At 34.1% G+C, this 20,890-nt stretch overlaps 1 long non-coding RNA gene across 1 annotated transcript; it reads right to left on the bottom strand.

Annotated features, from left to right (window-relative positions):
* Nucleotides 1-2,787: 2,787 nt before the first annotated feature.
* On the bottom strand, nucleotides 2,788-16,265 carry LOC132645249 (uncharacterized). Its single transcript, XR_009584056.1, has 3 exons — nucleotides 15,845-16,265; nucleotides 6,293-6,424; nucleotides 2,788-3,256 (listed from the first exon to the last, which is right to left on the bottom strand). It is a non-coding gene; the product is annotated as an uncharacterized LOC132645249 (long non-coding RNA).
* Between the last annotated feature and the right edge of the window lie 4,625 nt (nucleotides 16,266-20,890).

The raw sequence follows: 20,890 nt of genomic DNA, 5'->3' as shown, positions 1-20,890 counted from the left end.
TTAAATCGGTTCCTCATTAATATCAGTTATTACTTTTCCTAAAATTTCTCTTCTGCTGGGTTGTGCAAGGATGTGTTTAGCAAAATTAAGTGCACTTTTTTCTTATTCCTTCCTCATTGTTTGTAGCAGCCCCTTTGGGAGGATGCCACTTACGAAACAAAAACTAATTTCATACTTACAATGTTCAGAAGAAAATTATTTTCTTGGAGAAAATGAAATTAGAGGTGGTGGAGAGGATATGATCCCAAAAAGGTATATATGTTATTGGATAAGGATGAAAAAAAAAAAGGTGGCTGCCCAAACTTTTGTATATCTATTTTATTTCATAATAAATTTATCAAGAGGATGATAAGTGGTAACATAACAACATCACGAAACTTCCTTGTAAATATTAACACAATCTAAATTAAGCAATTTTCATATATCGTCAAATTCACGTAGGGAGTGCGAAGTAAATATATCCTTACTATAAAGATATGATCAATCGAAAATTCAAGTATTAGTTTTAAAAAAAAATTAGGGTGTTACGACTCTCTCCCACTTAAGAAATTTCATCCCGAAATTTACCTTGCGCTAGTCTCGAAACAAATGGGGTTATTGAATTCGCATATCCTCTTCTTGCTCCCAGGTAGCTTTTTTGCCAGAATGATTTCTCCAAAGGACTTTTACTAATGGAATTTTCTTGTTTCTAAGCTCTTTTGTCTCATGTGCCAAGATTTGGATAGATTCCTCTTCGTATGTCAAGTCAGGACTGACCTCAATGGATTCAACAGGAAGAATATGAGATGGATCTGAGCGTTATCTTCTAAGCATAGAAACATGGAAGAATCGAAACTTGGCTCTGATACCAAAACTTGCAGCAGCCCCTTTGGGAGGATGCCACTTACGAAACAAAAACTAATTTCATACTTACAATTTTTGAAGGGGAAAAGACCAACCAATTCGGCCAAATGAGCCTACGCCGTTTTTTTTTTTTTTTTTTTTAAAGTTTATTTTAGCCCAAAGCCCTAATTCATAAGACTATTCTAATCTTAACGCCTTTTAGTCCATTCTTAAATCCACGGTAGAGAAGCTGAAAAACTTTACCTGGTGGCACAGTTAGGCCATCTGGAAGTGGGAGGAATCCAAAATGCTGCTTCGAAGTTTTGCATCCAGATCTGGGTGGTGTTTGTTTTGAAGTTGTGAGTTTGGCAGCTTATTTCTTAAATTTCTGTTTAAAGTGTTTGATTGAGATTCTGCCCAAAACATGTGTTTTAGACTTGGATTTTTTTTAGTTCAATTTTTCCTTTATATTAAAGGGAATCCAGTTTTATGGTGTGTTTATAGTTTCTCGGATTTCTGATCTCTCTCCTCTTTCCCAATTTGTGCAACTGGTACAAACCAAGAAGAAAAACAATTTTTCAAACATACTATTCTGGGTAATTTCCCTCACCAAAGATATCATGTATTTATTGTCATCAAAAGATACCGAGGGTCTTTCGGAAACAGCCGTCCTACCTTGGTAGGAGTAAGGTCTGCGTACACTCTACCCTCCCAGACCCCACGATGTGGGATTTCACTGGGTTGTTGTTGTTGTTGTTGTAATGTTCAGAAGAAATTTATTTTCTTGGAGAAAACGAAATTATAGGTGGTGGAGAGGATATGAGCCCAAAAAAGGTATATATGTTACTTGGATAAGGATGAAAGAAAAATATAAAAAAAAGGTGGCTGCCCAAACTTTTGTATATCTATTGTATTTCATAATAAATTTACGGTAAACATAACAACATCACGAAAATTCCTTGAAAATATTAACACAATCTAAAGTAAGCAATTTTCATATATTGTCAAATTCACGTAGGGAGTGCGAAGTAAATATGTCCTTACTATAAAGATATGATCAATCCAAAATTCAAGTATTAGTTTTAAAAAAAAAAAAATTGGGGTGTTACATTGTTGTCATTTATTTATTTTCCTAGAATCTCTCTCTTCGTTTTTGAAAGATTTTGAAACGGTACTTTACGTTTTGCGCAATAAAAATACGTTTTTCTTTCAACAATAACTTTTGGACTCTGCACTAAAACACCCACTGATTAATTATTCATTAATAATTTTGAATGAGAAGAGTGAATTAAGTTTGGAATAAATAGAATTGCTGGTTATTGGAAGATGCCAGATCTGGAAAAAAAAATCATTTTCTTCTATTCAAATTGTAAGAAGGCAAGAGTTCTCATTTCCTCCATCACCTAGGTAATTCCCAACTTTACTATATAAATAAATTATGTATAATAATGATAGGTACTAAAGAAGGTAGTAAACATTGAGTAATTGCTAAAGAAATGACTTTTGAGATATTCCAACATTGAACAATGGCAAAAGAAATTACTTTTGAGATTAAGAATATGTACACAACGTTACATAGAGAGGAATAAATCACTCTTTACATAACACATAAATGACTTTTGAACTTTTTAATATAGCACAAAAATAAATTAAAAAATAGAAAAAAAGCCAAAAAAGGAGAAAAAAAAATAAATGTCAATGGAGGCCATAAAGAGGTGTTGATTGTCTATGCCTAGCTTTATATTATATAAATATGTAGTTTGCCCGCGCTACGCGCGATAATAATCACCCCATTAAGCTTAGAAATAACTCTTTTCTAATAATTGAAGTATTAAAAATAACATTAAAAAAAAAAAGATATCAAGATGGTTCTAATATAAACTAGAAGATTTTGACATCATCGCATATCTTAAGAACCAGTAACAAATGATTAAAATAGTCTTACTACTTGATCACTTCATCATCTACCGATCTTAATATTTATTCTTTGATTTAATTCGCTTCTCATTGTTTTTTCTGGTAAATAACTTTTTTAATTACCAGTAACCCTACGTACATGAAAAAACCACAGCTAGACATTTCCAAAGCTACAAGCCTGCAACCGGATACTCCTATCATTTCTACTACAACTGATCTATCAAAAAAAAAGTTTTACTTCTCACGACTCCTACTTAATATGTTCTTCATGGATCCTTTGTAGAAGACCTCCTGAATGAATTTCGTGACTATTCTCCTTGGCTCCATCTGCTTTGCTTGAAAAAACTCTTTCCTCTCAATCCAAAGGTGATACACACAAGCAACAATAGTAATTAAACAAATTGCCGCACTTGAGCCGTTTCTTTTAGCATGAACTTCAGCCCATCTCAGTGGCTCGGGCCAAGACATAATCTATTCCGTTAGTCCCTGCTACCAATGTAGCAATTTACCCCATCCTCTGCAGAAAATTCACATTTAAAAAATAAGTGAGTTATGCTTTCCAATAAGTTGTACACAGTGGGCATTCTCAATCAAGTATCGTTTTCTCTATTTTTGTGTACCCAAAATGTGTAGAAATTCAATTTCAGGGCGTACAGATATACTCACACTAAGAAAACTTCATGGTGTGAAGGTTTATTAAAATCACCACCGATAAAAATCAAGGGTAAGTTAAAATAAGATGATTCCGTTAACAAACAACACAACATACTGTAGACACGTAATTTTGACCCTCCCGGGATGTTTTCATTGTCTTCTTGATTAATTTTTCTTTTTAGTCTAATCTTGGACATTTTTAACTCTATTTTTTTAGTAGGTTTTTATTATAGAATTTGAAAACTGCAAAAAAAAAAAAAAAAAAAAAAAAAAAGTGTCTCATTTTAGAATATAATAAGTTTTGTTTTCATTTGTGACAAAAGAAAGAAAATTTCCCCAAAAAAATACATTTTTTTAATCTATTTTTAGTTAATTTCCAAGTTAAAGATTGTAATAAAAGAGTATCGAGTAACTGAGTATTTTTAATCTTGCTTTTAAATTAGGAGTAGTATTTTTATTAATTAAATCAACAATAGAACTAATAGTATATTGCCACTTGGCAAAATTCCACTCTTCCACACAAAAAACACAATCCATTTTGGGAAGGAATATTCCATTAAGATATTTTTTTTTTACACATGGGCATTTTGGGAAAAGGAAAACAATGGACACACTCAAAACCCTATATCTAGACACACTATAAATAGCTAAAGATAGAGAAAAAAAGCTAATACTCAGCCGCCACCTCCATTACTGCTCCACCCGAAACCAGCTAAAAGACCACCAAAAACCAACCATGAAAAACCATTGAAAATACCATGTAAACCTCTGTTAAACAAAGGTCCGAGTGAAGGTGTCGAGTTCGTGAGGTCTTTTGGTCGAGTTTCCATCGCGTTTTCATTCATTGATGTAAGCTCAATCATCGGGTTCTGTTCATAATTTTCAACTGTAACACTCGAGGTTCCCTCTGATAAAAAAGAAGCTTATTGGCTCCAATTGAAGGTTTAATTTTCTCTTTTTTCTTTTTTTTTTCTTTTTTAATTCCCCTTTTACTTCTTATACAAATCTGGTATATATATTGATAGGTTCTTAATGATATGTTTTTGGGAATAGTAATTAGTTAGTTGCATTGATTACTAGTTTTATGTTTGACTGTATTAAGTTAAATAATCAATTTGGAATTTAGTTGGTTTGAATTTGATTTAACTACCATTGGATTCAAGAATTAAATGGATCATGCTTTAGTTGGTTTAATAAAAATAGGAGGATCAGTTCTTTATTTCTTATACAGTGAGTACGATATCCTGCCAATATTTGTTTGAGCTTGTGTAGATGATTTGTTGGGTATTAGTGTTTTGTAAAAATTTAAAAAAAAAAAAAAAAAAACGCTAATATTCATATGGTGTTTGTTTGACTCTACATGTAGTTTTGTTTGTGAAAATAAATGGCATTAGTTTTGTTTAGTGTCTTCATATTCGTATTTATTTCTCCAAGTTTGGTGCTTAATTAATTTAGTGATTTCCAGTGGACTTTAGCATGTTTAAAATTTTAATAGTTAGTAGCAAAATGTTGGTTTAAGGTTTGAATTTGTTTGGAATTGTGGAAGTTAACGTGAAAGTCTTTAAAGCATGATATGGTATTTATTGTTTGGCTTCCATACCTCTTATCTACATTACTTGGGTATTTTTGTTTAATCACTTGAATATATTCACATTTTTGTTGACTACGAGCTGCGTGTTCCGGAATTTAATATTAGATGCATACGGTACTTTGAGCCTCAACAAATATCTAAGGCTCGAATTAGTTAGTTAATTGTGCGATGAGCGAGATGGGATGCGAATTTATTTCAAATCCCGTTGTCAAGTATGAAAGAAAAGAGCGGTAAAACCAATTGTAAGGGAGCGGGATAAGTTGCGAACACGTTTCAAAACTCATTGTCAAAAGAGTGAAAGTTAACCAAATGATAATAAGTCTCGAATTTTAGAGACAAATAATTGCCTTTAACGCTAGATGAGCTTTAGGCACGTTTCAAGATGTTTGTTTCAATTAAGAATGTGGTTACACATCTTATTCCAAGACGATTTAAACAACTCAAGGATGCGGTTACGCACCTTGGCTAAACTCGTTTTAATAATTAATCTTGTCTCGAGTAAGAATGCAGTTATACATCTTATTTTGAGACGCTTAAAAGATCCGGAATGCGGTTACGCATCCGGTTTAAGACCAATAAATGTTCAACAATAAAAGCACGAGCAAATCAAGGCTCAGATACATAATATATTCAAAGATTAATTTAAGCTAAGTATAAGTCGATAAAGCGACCGTGCTAGAACTACGGGACTCGGGGAATGCCTAACACCTTCTCCCCGGTCAACAGAATTCCTTACCCGGTCTTCTGTTTTCGCGGACCATAATAAAAGAGTCATTTCTTTTTTATTAGGGATTCATAAGGTGACTTGAAACACCAAAACTCAATTCCAAGTGGCGACTCCGTAAAATACCTAATCCCTACTCAAAACCGTCACTTCAATTGGAAAAACCCTTTAATAATAAAAACCTACGTACCTACGCGCGGGGCCCAAAAAAGGGGTGTGACACATACATTTCGACAGATAAAATATTAAACCATGTAAAGTGTAGAGTTAAAATAGAAAAGAAAACGAATGAAATATACTAAAATAGTCCTGGTAAAATCTACAAGGTCTCATGACATAAGAAGGGTATTTTTAAATTCCTGTAGACTTTTCTAGACATGAAACAAAGGTAAATTTTTAAAACTTGAGGAAAACGATAAATGGAGATCATGGATAGATTGATTAACTATCCTTTGTTTTCTCTGAATATTTAAGTACTGTTTCAATTTGACCCAATCAATTAATTTTTTATTTAAAGATGCTTCAAATTTAATTTCTGCACAAGTACTATAAAGCTATAAAACTTGCAAAGAGGAATATCATACCAGTTCTTGTTACTGTAATTACTCGATACTCTTCTCCATCCGTTGCTACCTTGTCTCCAGTTGGACACCACCCTCATCTCCTTACAGAGAAGAAAATACAACTTCTCTTATGTGTCATCTCACCCTGCAACACTAAACTCAAGTTCAACCATTAATGGGGTTGGAATTACTCTCTTTCTTGAGGACATCCTTCAGAAATAAAGGCTAATGCCCTGAATCATCCTAGTAGTACTCTTACTTACAGAGTTGAGTATCAAACAATTGTTAAAGATACTTAATACTGTTGACACCCAATTTTGTCCCGCCTCTCCCCCGAAATACCTATTTATACCTCTGGTATTTTGAGAAATTAAAAAATATGCATTTTAATTTTACTATAATTATTAGTCTTTTATTAACGCCCCGTTTTATTATTCCACTGCAGTTATTATTATTATTATTATTATTATTATTATTCTTAAAATTATCATTTATTACTAATTGTCATTAATTATTATTATTCTTGTTATTTCCATTATCATTATTATTATTATTATTATTGATTACTAATCATTGTTATCAGCGTTATCTTTGTTATTAATTATTAATTATTAATCATCATTATCATCGTTATGATTAATTATTATCATTGTTTTATCAATAATTGTTATTTATTATTATTATTATCATCATTATTATTTCTTATTCTTATTATCATTATTGTTTTATTATTACCACTATTATTGTTATTATTATTAATTTATTATTATCAATAATTGTTATTTATTATTATTAATTATTATCATCTTTATTATTATTATTAATTATTATCATTATTCTTATTGTTATTTTTTGTTATTAATTATCAATATTTGTTATCTACTATTATTATTATATCTATTATTTTTTTTATCACCATTATCATCGACATTATCATTTTTTACCATTATCATTGTTATTAGCAGTATTACTACCGCTATTTATTCGTTACGGTTATTTAGTATTATTAAAAACTTGCATTTCCCGGCATTTTATCAACTTCCGCATACACATCGCATTTATTTCGCACATTTAAAATGATAGCTTTATTTATTGTTTAAAATACTATTGCACGGTCATCGCAACATCATATAATTCTCTTATCCGGGTCTTTTACAATTACACATTTTCGTACTAGGTGATATTCTGGTACCCTTGGTACATCGTTAATTAAAATAGGTCTTTTATTTAAATTTAGAAGCCAAACTATTTCTTGCACTCAGTCCGTATTTTGATTTATCTGACCCAAATCAAAGTCCAATCAACTCATAAATATTTTGGACCAGCCCATATTTTGATTCAATTTTTTTTCAGACCAGTCCATGTTTAATTTACTAGCCCGAATTTTAGCCAACCCGGTCCATTAAATCGGTTGGACCCGACCCAATTTCCTTTCAAAATAAAGGAAACCCTTTTAGTGTTTCCTTTCATTTTCCCTCATTTCCTTCACCAGCCGCCGCCCACCCGCTCCCCTCTCTTCCCTTCCCCTTTCCCTCTTTCATCGTCATCTTCAGCCCCACCACCGCCGCCGCTCCCACTTCCCCCTTTTCCCTCCTTCTTCTCCGCTCCCCACTCACTCTTGTCCCCCACTTTTCTCTCTCTCCCGCTCCTCCTTCCCTTTTTCAGCACAAAAACAACAAAAAAAAAAAACCTATAAAGGGGCGGAGTTGAATCGAGGGACAGGAGAACGACGAGGAGGAGAAGACGCACAGCAACGAACCAAAACCCTCAAAAAAGGAACAAATTTCCAGTGGTCAAAATCATCAAAAAAATCAAAAATCGGAAAAACCCCCAAAAAGAAATCATTAAGCCCTCATCTCTATCACCAGAAATTCCCCAGAAAGCATTAAGATCGTAGTTGTTACAACGTTCCACATCGATTTAAAATAGGCAATTGATCTTCTGTTTTTTTTTCTTTCTTTCTTTTTGTATTGCATCGAATTCGAGAACACACAAGTTTGATTCGAGTTTGGGCCGAAGGAGATTCGGAGTGTTCGCGGATAGATCGACTCCCCCGTACCCATTTCGCTGCACCCGAAACAGGTGATTCTCCCTTTCCCCTTCGCATTTTCTTATTTTTTTTTTATTTTTTTATTTGTTCTGTGCTGTTTGCTCTGGTTTTTGTCAAGGGTAATGAATAACTGTACCAGTGTTTACTTGGATATAGTTTTCTTTTTGCATAGGTTCGTATAGGTTTAAATTTACTCAGTTACTTTATCCTTAATGTGTGTTGATATGTGTTTATTTGAATATCAGATTGGAAGTGATGATTTGTTGGTATGAACACAACAATGTTCGAGTATTGCCTAGCCGATATTCGAACCGTTGTTTAGCTGTCTACCCACCTTTCGGATAATAATATTAGTTTGCCTGCATTATATGTTAGTTCAGTTTAGGATCTGTTTTGAATGCTCCTGGTTAATGTTTGAGTTTACTTTATACTTATAACCGACCTTAGCTCAAGTTTGTGCAGCATGCTTGTGTTAGTTTGATCTGCCTATTTTAAGCATGAAGATTCAGCCTGTCAATTGATTATGTTTGGTCCAGTTTGGTGCTTTTGGTTTAAACTACTTATATGTTGGTCTTTGCAAGCATGTTCATGTTAGATTTGAATTATTCAAGCATGACAGTTATCTTATTGAGTGCACTTAAGTGTTAGCTTAGTTTGATTGGCCAAGATAGATGCTTATTCAGTTTGGCTCCTGGGTTGGGTTGATCAGTCCAGTCAAGCATATTCATGTGATAGTTCAGCTTGTTAAGTTGAACCTGTTTAGCATAAAGTTTAGGTAGTTGAGTTGATAATAATGGCATGGTCAAGACATTGTTATTCCCAATCTTGCTGTTTTAGTCCAGCCTCTTTTTTCCCTTGTCATCCGGGCATGTGATTTAATTTCTACTGTGTTAGATGTAATTCTTAGTTTAGTTCAAATAGGATAGTGACTCTACAAAGGATTTGAGTATGATACCATTGAAAATCTAAACCTGTTAAAATCATGTTCTTATTTTTGTTGAGGTTAAATCCTGTTCAAATGTGTAAACTATTGCTTCCCAAAACATTGCTTGATAAACTGATGTGATGCATGAGTATGTTTGTAGCAGCTAGGGCATAATTAAGTCTCAATTGGGCTAAGAGTGACCTGAGGTTCTTGTTTGTTTTGTTTGTGTTATCATCCTTGATCCTTTGCATCTGGCTCTTTCTATTTATATTTGTTCATCCAGAATTAATTATAAAAATAGGATCCCAGCATGGTGTATATCCAGCAGTCACCCCTTGTTTAGTTCTTGTGGTCATTTGTTTGGCTGGTTTTCCCCATACTGTGATTGCTGCCTTTGCCTGAAAATTTAAATTGTTGATCTTGTCGTATGAAACATGATCCAGTCCAGACCCACTCATATAATCCTATTGTGACCCTCATATAAGCTAACATATTTATCATTTTTTTTCATCCCATTCCTGAACATGATACTACCTATATATAATATGTGCAAAGATGTCAAAAGGGGATCCTGAACTCATCATGACCATTTACTGCTTTTGCTATTAATTTTACAGCATGGCTGTTTCTGCTCAATTCAGCTGAGATTATTGCCTCTTTGTGACTTGAAATTATCAAATCTATTAATGACCATCTTAAGTATATGTGTCATAGACTAATTCCTTAAAATATCTGCCTAAATAACATGTTTACTAGACTCTACGTTTGAATTATATCATGAGTGTTCGGGCTGGACTACCTGTCACTGCCCGCTGTCCCCCTCTCTATGACATAAAAAATGCTATGGGTTCTGTTTGTTCGCCTATGTAAGTAACAAAAATTGAAATATAAACTGGTAGTTGTCCTTACGTTTGATTAAAATACATGATGTGCAGTTGTTTGAAGTTTCTGTCTATGTCATGAGGATTGCCTATTTGTATATGTGTGGTGGTTAATCTGTGTAGGCATGGATTATCCTTAAGTATACGTGATATATACATAATTTATGACGTTGTTTGAATTCATATTCTATGTTTAACCCATTGATCGTATACTAATCTTTCTTTCATTCTTTTTTCGCATGAATCTCGCATACGAGTCCAAAGACTCGTCTCTCTCTCCGCTTTCGATGTCGGGCTAAAAACCCAACTGGATCCCTTCTCTGTCCAGCTCCCTACCTACAGCAAAAAAAATAAAAAAAAATAAAAATCATTATTCTGGGCCAGGCCCAGTTCCAACAGCCGCAGCAGCAGCCCAATAATAAAAGTATCTGCTGGGCCGAAGCCCAGCAGTAGCCAACAGCGAACAACAATCTCAAAATGGGTCGAGCCTATTTAAATTATATATTCATCTGTTTATATTTGTGTATTTAATTTGTATCGTATGACTAACTTTTTTTTTGTGTTATTTTCTTAATTTAGATGAACTTTAGATGAATTAGTGGACTAGTTTTAGTTATGGGTAGTCAACTTAAGAAAGAACTAGCAATCAATTTCATAAATTATCCTCTTCTCTTCATGTTTTTGTTTGAAATAATCAATTTTGCAAAAAAAAAATGACGTGACCATATATTAAAGGATTCACATATTATTATCTTGAGAATTTTGAAACATCATTAACAGGAAAATAGAAACTAAAAAGAATATTTTGTACTTCTAAAATACGAAGCCAATCAATACATCATCGTTTAGTTTGTTTTAAATATTTGTTAAGGCATTACGCAAACCCGCGTTTTCTTTTTGCTTTTACATTTCATGCGAGTTTTTATTTTAATTAGCATCATTATTTAAAAAATTTGCAACATTTATAAGTTTATTTTATATGGCATTTGCAGTTTCCTTTTATGCGAATTATTATATTTTCTACAAATTTCATTCTAAACGGCACCTTTTTTAATCTTAACAACATTTCTAAATTTTATGGCATTTGAAGTCTCCTTTTATACAAATTATTATCTTCTTTTCCATAAGTTTTATTAGTATTTTATTTTAAATCTTAGCGACATTTATAAATTTCTATTTCAAATAGCATTCTAAAATCTCCTCTTATGTGGAATTACTAGTCCCATTTTAACAACCTTATTACTTGAAGTCCTTTTTATAAAATGACATTTAAAATCCTTTTTTGCATAAATGGCTATATTTTGCAAGTCTTATCTGCACAAGCTATTTTCTTAAAATTGAAATACTATATCCAACATTGATTAATTAACCTAAGTTTGGTCGGATAACCGTAAGTTAACGGATTCTAAAGGATGCCTAACCCCTTCCCTTTAGGATAATATAGAACCCTTATCTAGAATCACACTAATTAAGCACACCATTAAGAGAGGTTTAGCTTTAGCTTTACCTTAGTTAATATCTAGGTGTCCTAATTCACCGTAAAATCAATTAGGTGACGACTCCTTAAAACAAAGCAATATAGGAATCACCAATATGTTGTACTCCGCTTCAACCCGGTTAAAAAGGGGTATAACAAATACAAGCTTAAACATGCTAAGACAAATAAAAAATATTGCTACCCACAACTGGTAGCTCCAAATATAATTTTTGCATAATAATAACTATGGCAAGAGCACCAATTAAAAAACGAAAACTTCATGTACAGAGAGTTTCAAATGAAAGGGAAAAGAATGATTTCTTCTCTACCTCGGCTTTCATTGGTACTGAGAACCTATATGTTCTGGTTTGATACTGTTGATTGTCGTAATTCTTCTCGGTTATTGATTTATTTGTTTTTCGTAGAGTAAACTGTTACACCTCGGAAATTTTTCCGTACTTGTGTGATGAGTAGAACAATGAAGGACTTGAGTGTATGGTGTTTTACTAAGTCGGGAATGGATAATTTTGCATTTTTGGAAATAATAAAGTTGCAGAAAAAAAATTCACCCAGTGGTCGTATATGGCACTATACGGCCCGTAAAGTGATTTACGGACCGTATGCAATCGTCTTTCATTGCGTCAAAAATCTCAAGTTTCTGTTAAGTGTTGAAATGGTTAAAGACGACCCAGAATACGGCCCGTAAACTGGTTTACGGACCGTAAACCAGGTCGTAAACTACCATGTCCCTCAGCCAAGACTTCCTGTAAATGGTGAGAATGATTAAAAACGACTTGGAGGACGGGCTAAACTGGTTTACGGACCGTAAACCTCAGTCGTAAAGTGCCATGACACTCAGCCAAACCTTCTGTTCTTGAATTGCTTAAACACGATCATGGAAGACGGACCGTAAACCACAATACGGTCCGTAAACTGCAATTTACGACCACTGTTCACCCGACGAGAATTCATTAAAGATCAAATTTTGGGATTATTAAAAGGGACTTGGACTACAATTCAGTCCATTATTCATCAACACAACCCAAGAAGCCTCTAGAACATTCCAAATACTTCCTCCATAAGAATCCAAGAGAATCAAGGGAAAGCTAAAGATCAACAACACAAAACCTATGAAATCAAGTGCAAGAACCCATCAAGGGATCATCTAAGTCAGGTAATTCCCAAGAAGGTGAACTAGGGTTTTGTTTAAGTGAAGAATTTCAACTCAAGGGTTGTTCAACCACTATCCAAGGTAAGTTTCATGATCATTCTATGTTGTTTGAAGTATTGAAAAGCTTAGACACTTGAAATGTGGAAGAACATATAAATGGACCATTATTGAGTGAGTAGTGCCATAAATGAATGATAGTGGGATTGAATTATGAATGTTGAAGTGTTGTGAATACAAATACGTTATAAATGATGTTTATATCATGAAACAAGCGTTAAACGCATGAAAATGCAAGGACGAGTCATAAGGCTAATTATGAGGGAAATTGGAGGAAAATGGTGGATTTTGCTAAATGTACGTAAACGACGATTGTTGATTTCGATATTGTGAGTAATGCTATGAATGTTGGGAGTTAATATAAAACATGGGAAAAATAGTATAAACAAGAGAAGCGTTGTCCGACTTCTCTTAGAATTAACGACGCGTTCTTGTAGTCAGTATGCTAATGTTGATATGAATTCTTTATGAAGGTAACGACGCGATATTGAAGGAGAACGAGTGAGCGCTATCTTAGCTAAACGACCAAGGTATGTGAGGCTAGTCCCTTCTTCCTAATGGCATGAATCTTGTAGCACTAAATTCCTATTCTCTTCATGAGTTCTTATAGTCTGAAAGGCTAAGAGTCTAACTCCTTAATGTCTATATAAGATGAGGAATACGATATGATGATGCTAGTATAATGATGATGTTAATTATCGCTTACACTCACCTTATGTACTAGTTCCTTCAAGGTGAGGCAGAGTATCAATAGTTGTTCCATAATGGAATCGGGAGATCACGACCTTACGTCACCCCGATAGAATAAAGTTGATCTTGAGCCTTATGCATGTATTACAATGAGATAAGTATTTTATGATGAGTATATTATTATTATGAGCATTTTATGATAAGCATGACGTGAGCATTTTACACCGTGCCTAGTTGGCCGGGCAGTCACCGCCAAGGCGGGCAGCTATACGGATACACCATGACCTTCGGGCATGGGCAGACACCACTAGTGGGCGGCATGAGATGGTACCCCCGGACGCGGGAGGCCTGGACGCGGGCTAATATTATTGATTATCACACCGTTCTGACATGGACGGGCAGTTTGCATATGATGCATATATGTTATGAGGATGAGTATGAGTAAGATGGCACGCATGATTTCCTTTATGATTATCAGACAGATCCAGATATTTCACGTTGATGTTATCACTATGTTGTTGATGTTTTCTTTCATTGTTTATGTTTCTCATACTCAGTACAACATTCGTACTGACGTCCTTTCTTCGGACGCTGTGTTCATGCCCACAGGTAGACAGAGAGGAGAGCTAGGCCCAGATCCTCAGTAGCAGCCAGCTGGTTGAAAGCACTCCATTGTCCGGAGGTGCTTAGGATTATCCTTTTGGTATATATGTATATTTTGGGCACGACGGAGTCTTGTTCCGTCCATGTATATACAGTATGTTAGTAGAGGCTCGTAGATACGCAGTGTGGGTTAGATGGTCTCACAAGACGTTTTCATATGCGTGTATATTATTTTGATGGCCGATAGGCAATTGTATATAAAGTATTTATGTTTGTTTAATTATGATTTTCCTACAACTGGTATGTAAATTGATAAAAGAATATTAAATGAGCAAGATAAGTAGTAGAGTGAGCGGTGCTCGGTAACTAGCTCCGGGTATCCGTCGCAGCCCCTAGTTGGGTCGTGACATAAACAAACAGGCAGCAACCTAGCAATTGGGAAAAGCAAACAGCACATAGTAAAGCAAACTGTTATTTGCTTACTAATAGAAATGTTGTGGCCTGGAAAAAAAAAATAACGGAAGTTAAAATAGCCAACAATGCAGGATAAAAAGAAAAAGACACATGTGGATGTTGGCCAAAGAGAAGTGTCACCTCAACTCGTCTATGATCAATTTTATATAAATATATAAACATAGATATTAATGGCAAGCCCCAATAAGGTAGCAACACGTCATAATGAAGAAAGAGAAAGAGCACTTAGGAAAAAAGTAATAATACGAGAAAATTGAAATATAGATCTTCTGACAATTATAATGTCGCTAGAAAGAGTCATTTTTCTATTATTATTGTGTTGGTGGCATGTTAAATGCATAAGTCATTCGCAAATCAAAACGTGAAAGAGTAGAGCAGGAAATAATAATAGAGCACAACAAATTACTAAAAAAGTTGATAATGTAATATAGGCTAAACTCGAAATCACAAAACTATAATCAGTATTTATAGATATTAATGTCGAACTTTGTAAATATAGATTTTACAATTGAACGATCACAATTATTCAAGGCAATTTATTCCGTTTTTATCATAGCTATACAATTGGATCAGGGTGTTAAACTACTATGAAAATATGTATACAACAACGTACCCAGTGAAAATATGTATACTGAACAAAATTATTTAGTTGGAAGTAGATGACGATGTTGAAAATATATACTGAACTTTAAGGGCCTAAAAATAATAACTGAGTTGCATCTGTTGAGTGGATTTTAGAGCCATTTTCTGAAGCCGCATCTCTATAGGGCATTTCGTCGAACAATCGATGGGTTTCAAATTAAGCATGTCGCGTTGTTTTTTTTTTTTTTTGGTCAAACTCGGGTTGGCGTATGAACAATATTTCAATTGGATAGATGAAAAGAATAGAATTGTAGAGAGTAGAATGCGATCCAACACTTTGATTTGTCAGACATTAAATAATAATAAATCAAAGATAACGAAAACAGGAAACAAAATGTTACTCCATAAAGTTGCAACTATGGGAAGAAGTTCCTCGCAACAGTGCCATATAATTTATGGTGTTTCTGGCACTATGATTTGGTTCATAAATTTTCTAAGAGAGTGGTTAGTGGTGAATAAGACTAAAGAATAGAAGAAGGAGATTAGGAGACTGCCCTGTATTTTGGGAGGAACATATAAACCATTCAGTAACACAAAAGAGGCAGAAATTTAATACAAAAATACATGAAATAAAAAAACACCAATTAACTTGAAGCTTTGTACCTTCACATTTTTCTCACAGACCATAAACTTCTTCTCCTTTAGTAATTTCTTATGTGCCTTTGCTGCTACGAAATTGAAGATCTTGAATTTTTGGTTTGAAATGGCACGATAGATGGGCGGAAGTCTTCTACTCTATTGACTAATTTATGTTTTGCGAAAGTTGGTGTGCTTCGACATTATGAATTGGGTGAGTAATTTTGTAAGAAATTGATGACACGGGGTTTTGTTTGAAACGGCAAAAAGTTGTAGCTTTTGTTGGGAAACGACTGAGCCAAAAAAATTCTAAAGTTTGACTTGATGAATCGAAGAGAATGGAAGGAAGAACAGGAAGAAAGGGCGTATAAGCAAAAGAAAGTGCCTTTTGAGTTTTGTTGAATGGAAAACAGTAGCCGCGTTTGGGTTTTGTAACTGAAGGCCGAAGAGATTCCTTGTGACTTTTAATTTACTAAATAATTGTTTTTTTGTAATTTTAAATGGCAAAAAACTGAGGAAAAAGATAAATAGGTTTTATGGCCATATAGAGCGCCACGTAAGCGGGCCTTTGACCTGCTTATATATATATATATATATATATATATATATGATTTATTGATTTTTTAAAAGGAGATTACATAAAACTACCGCCAGCTAAGTAGTTTATTCCACTGGGGTAATCACAAGAGGAAAAAAAAAAGAGAAAAGGACATAAATTGTCCCTTAACTATGAGAGTAGGTTCAAAATAGTCCCTTAACTATGCACTTAACAATTTTGGTCCTTTAAGCTTTCCACAACTTAAAAAAAATGGTCCCTTAACTATGAGGGTTGGTTAAAAATAGTCCCTTAAGTATGCACTTAACAATTTTGATCTGATAAGTTCGCAAAAAGTTAACACTTTTAGTCTCCGACAAAATAATCATCGAACTGTGTTTGTTAGATTTGGCGAGAACTATAGGAAAAAAAATTTAGCGAGAACTCACATTTAGAGCTACACATTACTAAAGAAAAGGCCAAATACCCCAGGAAAAAACCGACAGACAGACTTTGTCGGTTAAAACCGAGGGGGTCCATTAGCTAAGTAACAGACTTGATAATGTCAGAAAATAGTGTCTCGGAACACAAAGACCGACAGACTCTGTCGGTTAAAACCGAGGGAGTCCATCAGCTAAGTATACACCAGACTTTAGAAATAATTTAGAAGTAGCAGAAACTAGTAAAATTGTCACTACTAAAAATACACGATGGGCGGAAATCGATGGATAAAATTGAGGGACACTATTTTTTAATTTTTTCTTAAATTTTTGTTGTTTTTACGAAAATCAACAGACGTCCGTTGGTTATTTTTGAGGAAAAATGCGTGGAAACTTTTTTTTTTAAGAAAATAATCACTACAATGAAAGTATTTATTTTATACCGGGTTTTCAGTAAAACGAGTCTAGTGTATTTTACTTAGACGATAGACTCCCTCGATTTTAATCAACAGAGTTCATTGATCTTTGTGTTCCAAGACACCATCTTCCGACATTAACAAGTCTGTAGGTTTTCCTCGATTTTTCCCTGTAACCGACTGACGCCCGTCGGTTTTGTCCCGAGGTATTTGCACCTCTAAATGTGAGTTCTCGCTAATTTTTTCCTTTTTTTTTCATAGTTCTCTTCAAATCTAACAAACAGAGTTCGAAGAATTTTTTGTCAGAGACTAAAAGTGTTAACTTTTGGCTAACTTAAAGGACCAAAACTGTTAAGTGTATACTTAAGAGACTATTTTTAACCTCCCCTCACAGTTAAGGATCATTTTTGTCAACTTGTAGCTAACTTAAAGGACCAAAACCGTTAAGTGCATAGTTAAGGGATTATTTTGAACCTACTCTCATAGTTAAAGGACTATTTATGTCCTTTTCTCGAATTAAAAAACCCAAAAATTACAAATGATTAGTGTTCTGGTAGATGCGCTTCAATAATAAAATCTAAGAACGCATGTCGACAGCACCGTCTTCAATCGAAATATTGCCCACAATTGACAAGTCCATTGTACTTTTATAATCAACAGGAAACACCCAAGAATGGATTACCCCACAAGGAAGAAAAACACACCCAAACACGGTACTTATGCTAAACCACGTTAACCCATCATGCATTGCTTTCATATTCATCCTTCTCTTGTTTTCCACAACTATTGCAATCATCTAGGTATTAAGCAGAACTCAAACAACTTAAAGTTTGGGAAAATTTCACCGATGGTTAAGTATTCAAAATTTACTGATCTGATTAATCAAGATTTGTGCCGAATAGGCCAACTAAGGAAGTAAACCACTCTCGCCTAACAAGTTTTTGATTTGAAAAGCTCATCTCTAATCAAAAGTGGAGGGATTACTTGTGTATAAATTATCACGGTTCACCAGAACCTCGTTTCTCCTCCATTTTCGACTCAATCATATGGATCGGGACCCCGCAAAAGGGGAGGAAGTCGACTAAACATTTCAGTCATTGGCAAAAATATTACCTGCATCCGATCCACAATTCTTGTTCACTTACTCACGTTGGGTAAATTGTGTTGGAAATCTTACGGAAAATGCTTCATCACGAACGTTAAAGCCATTAAGACTAATAAATCATAATCAAATCTTTTGTATTAAAGCCAATAAAAAACGTTATAGAAGTAGTCCTTTTATTTTTGAGATATTAAATAGAAAATAATATTTTTCTAACAAATTGTAACCTCGAACAATTATATCGAGTATGCAACAACTCTTCCTTACCGTACTTACTTATGAGCTAATAAGTCACCCAACAATTTCGTCACCGTCGTACTTGTAGATGTAATGATTGTTTGTGACTCTTATTATCAGTTGCTTAATATATTCGAACTCTATCGCGATAATTTATGTAGGGCGAATCATTCGGTTTGCAAGTTTGTTATCTTTCTTCTACTAATAGGTTGTATTGTAGTCAACTAGGACTACATAGTCGAGATTTCTACTCCTTAAAAGAGATAGATGAAAAAGTCAAAAGATGTTAAAATTGTAGATCGCAGACTAAAACAGTGTGATAACTTTAAGGAATGTGGATATTATAATACGAATTCTCCAAATGTGACAACTCCATTTCCTCTCTTTTTCTTGAGTTGAGAGTAAAGGTGTCAACCGGTTCCGTGTAACCGGTTTTAACCGGTAACCGGACCGGTTAAACCGGAACCGGAACCGGTATAACCGGTTAACCGGATATTAGTTAACCGGTCCGGTTTCAAATTTTTCTTAACCGGAACCGGTTAAACCGGTTTAACCGGAACCGGACCGGTTAAACCGGTTAAAATTAAAAAAAAAAAAAAAAAAAAAAGGAAAGAGCCGTTGAACTTGGGCCTCGGTAATGGACCGTTGGCAACGGTCCATTTGCAAAAATGGCCGTTGCCAAACGGTCATTTTCTTAATTTTTGGCCCCCAATTTTTTTTTTTTAACACTTTAACCCCTCCCCCACCCCTATATAAACTCTTCTTCATTTTCATTTCAATTCACTCTTCTTCATCTTTCTCTCAAATCTCAATCTCTCAATTATAGTTACTTTGCAATAATTAGCCACAAAGTCTTATTATAGTTTGAACTTTCAATTATTAATTTTGCAATTATAATATTGTTGGTGGAGTTGGTGATTTTGCAACAATCCGAAGTAGCTTTGGTGGATTTGCAATTCTAGCCGCCTTCGCTTTGTTGGAAATTATTCCGGCAATTTGGTACCTTCGTTCCAACTCTATCTTTAATTTTTGCAATTTAATTCTAGCAATTTATTTTTCGAAATTTAATTTACGCAATTTAATTTACGCAATTTATTTTTTGAAATTTAATTTACGCAATTTAATTCTAGCAATTTAATTTGTTGTAATTTATTTTCTTGTGATTTATTTGATTGTGATTTAAATTATTTTTATTTAATAATGTCAAAGAGATTAAGACGTGGTGCCGGTAGTAGTAGTCGTACTGTTAGGGGTGCGCTTAATGAGGAAACATTTGTGGAAGAAACACCTAATTTAGGTATTGATGTTGGTGGAAATAATCCACTTTTAGGTCATGAGGCAATGCAACAACATTTTACCGACACTTTTAATGAAGACTTAGATGATGATGATGATGAAACACAACCCCCCCGAAAATCCTATAGGAGATACAGGTCCTGCACAATCACATACACAAGACAAACCGCCTAGAACTCGTAGGCCAACAGCTAAAGTTTGGAAATTTATGACTAAGGATAGGGAAAATCAATCAGTTACATGTACCCTATGTGGACAAGTATTTAGTTTTAAGCAAGGAACTGGTAAGGATGGTGGAACGGGTACACTAAATGCTCATATGAGAACCAAACATATGGATGTTTTGGGAGAGCAAACGGGTTCAAATGTGGGGGGGATTCAAATGACGATAGACCCACGAACCGGTAGAAATTTTAAGTATGACAAGAAAAAAGAACGCATAGAAGTAGCTAAAATGGTAGCTTATGATTGTTTACCATTTTCCTTTCCCTCGGGTTTAGGGTTTGTTACTTACATTCAACGTTGTTATAACCCGTTATTTGAGGGTATTCCTAGAAGTACTTGTAGAGCCGATGTTATAGATTTGTTTAAAAAATATAGATTTTATTTGCGCCATGTATTTAATTCTTTAAATTGTAATGTTTGTCTTACCGCTGATTTGGGTCTTAGTATTAACCATTTAGATTTCTTTGCTATTACATGTCATTGGGTTGATGACAACTGGGTTATGCAAAAAAGAATTATAGCTTTTTTATACGACGAAGGAAAAGGTCGTCACGATGGAAAATTTTTAGCCGATTCAATGTCTACTATAATGAGATTTTTTAACATTTATAGAAAAACACTTTGTATTGCTTTAGTTAATGCTTCTAATAATACAAAGGCAATTGGTCTTTTAAAAAGAGAAATAAACCCTCCTCTAAGAAATATTTTTCATATAAGATGTAGTTGTCACATTTTAAATTTAATTGTTAAAGATGGTCTTATGCATTTTGATGATTCTGTTCAAAAAGTTAGAAATGCTGTTGCGTTTCTTTTTTGTAATGC

This window comes from Lycium barbarum, chromosome 6 (assembly GCF_019175385.1).
Source record: "Lycium barbarum isolate Lr01 chromosome 6, ASM1917538v2, whole genome shotgun sequence".
NCBI classification, from domain to species: Eukaryota; Viridiplantae; Streptophyta; class Magnoliopsida; order Solanales; family Solanaceae; genus Lycium; species Lycium barbarum.
This window is presented reverse-complemented; position numbering and strand designations above follow the sequence as displayed.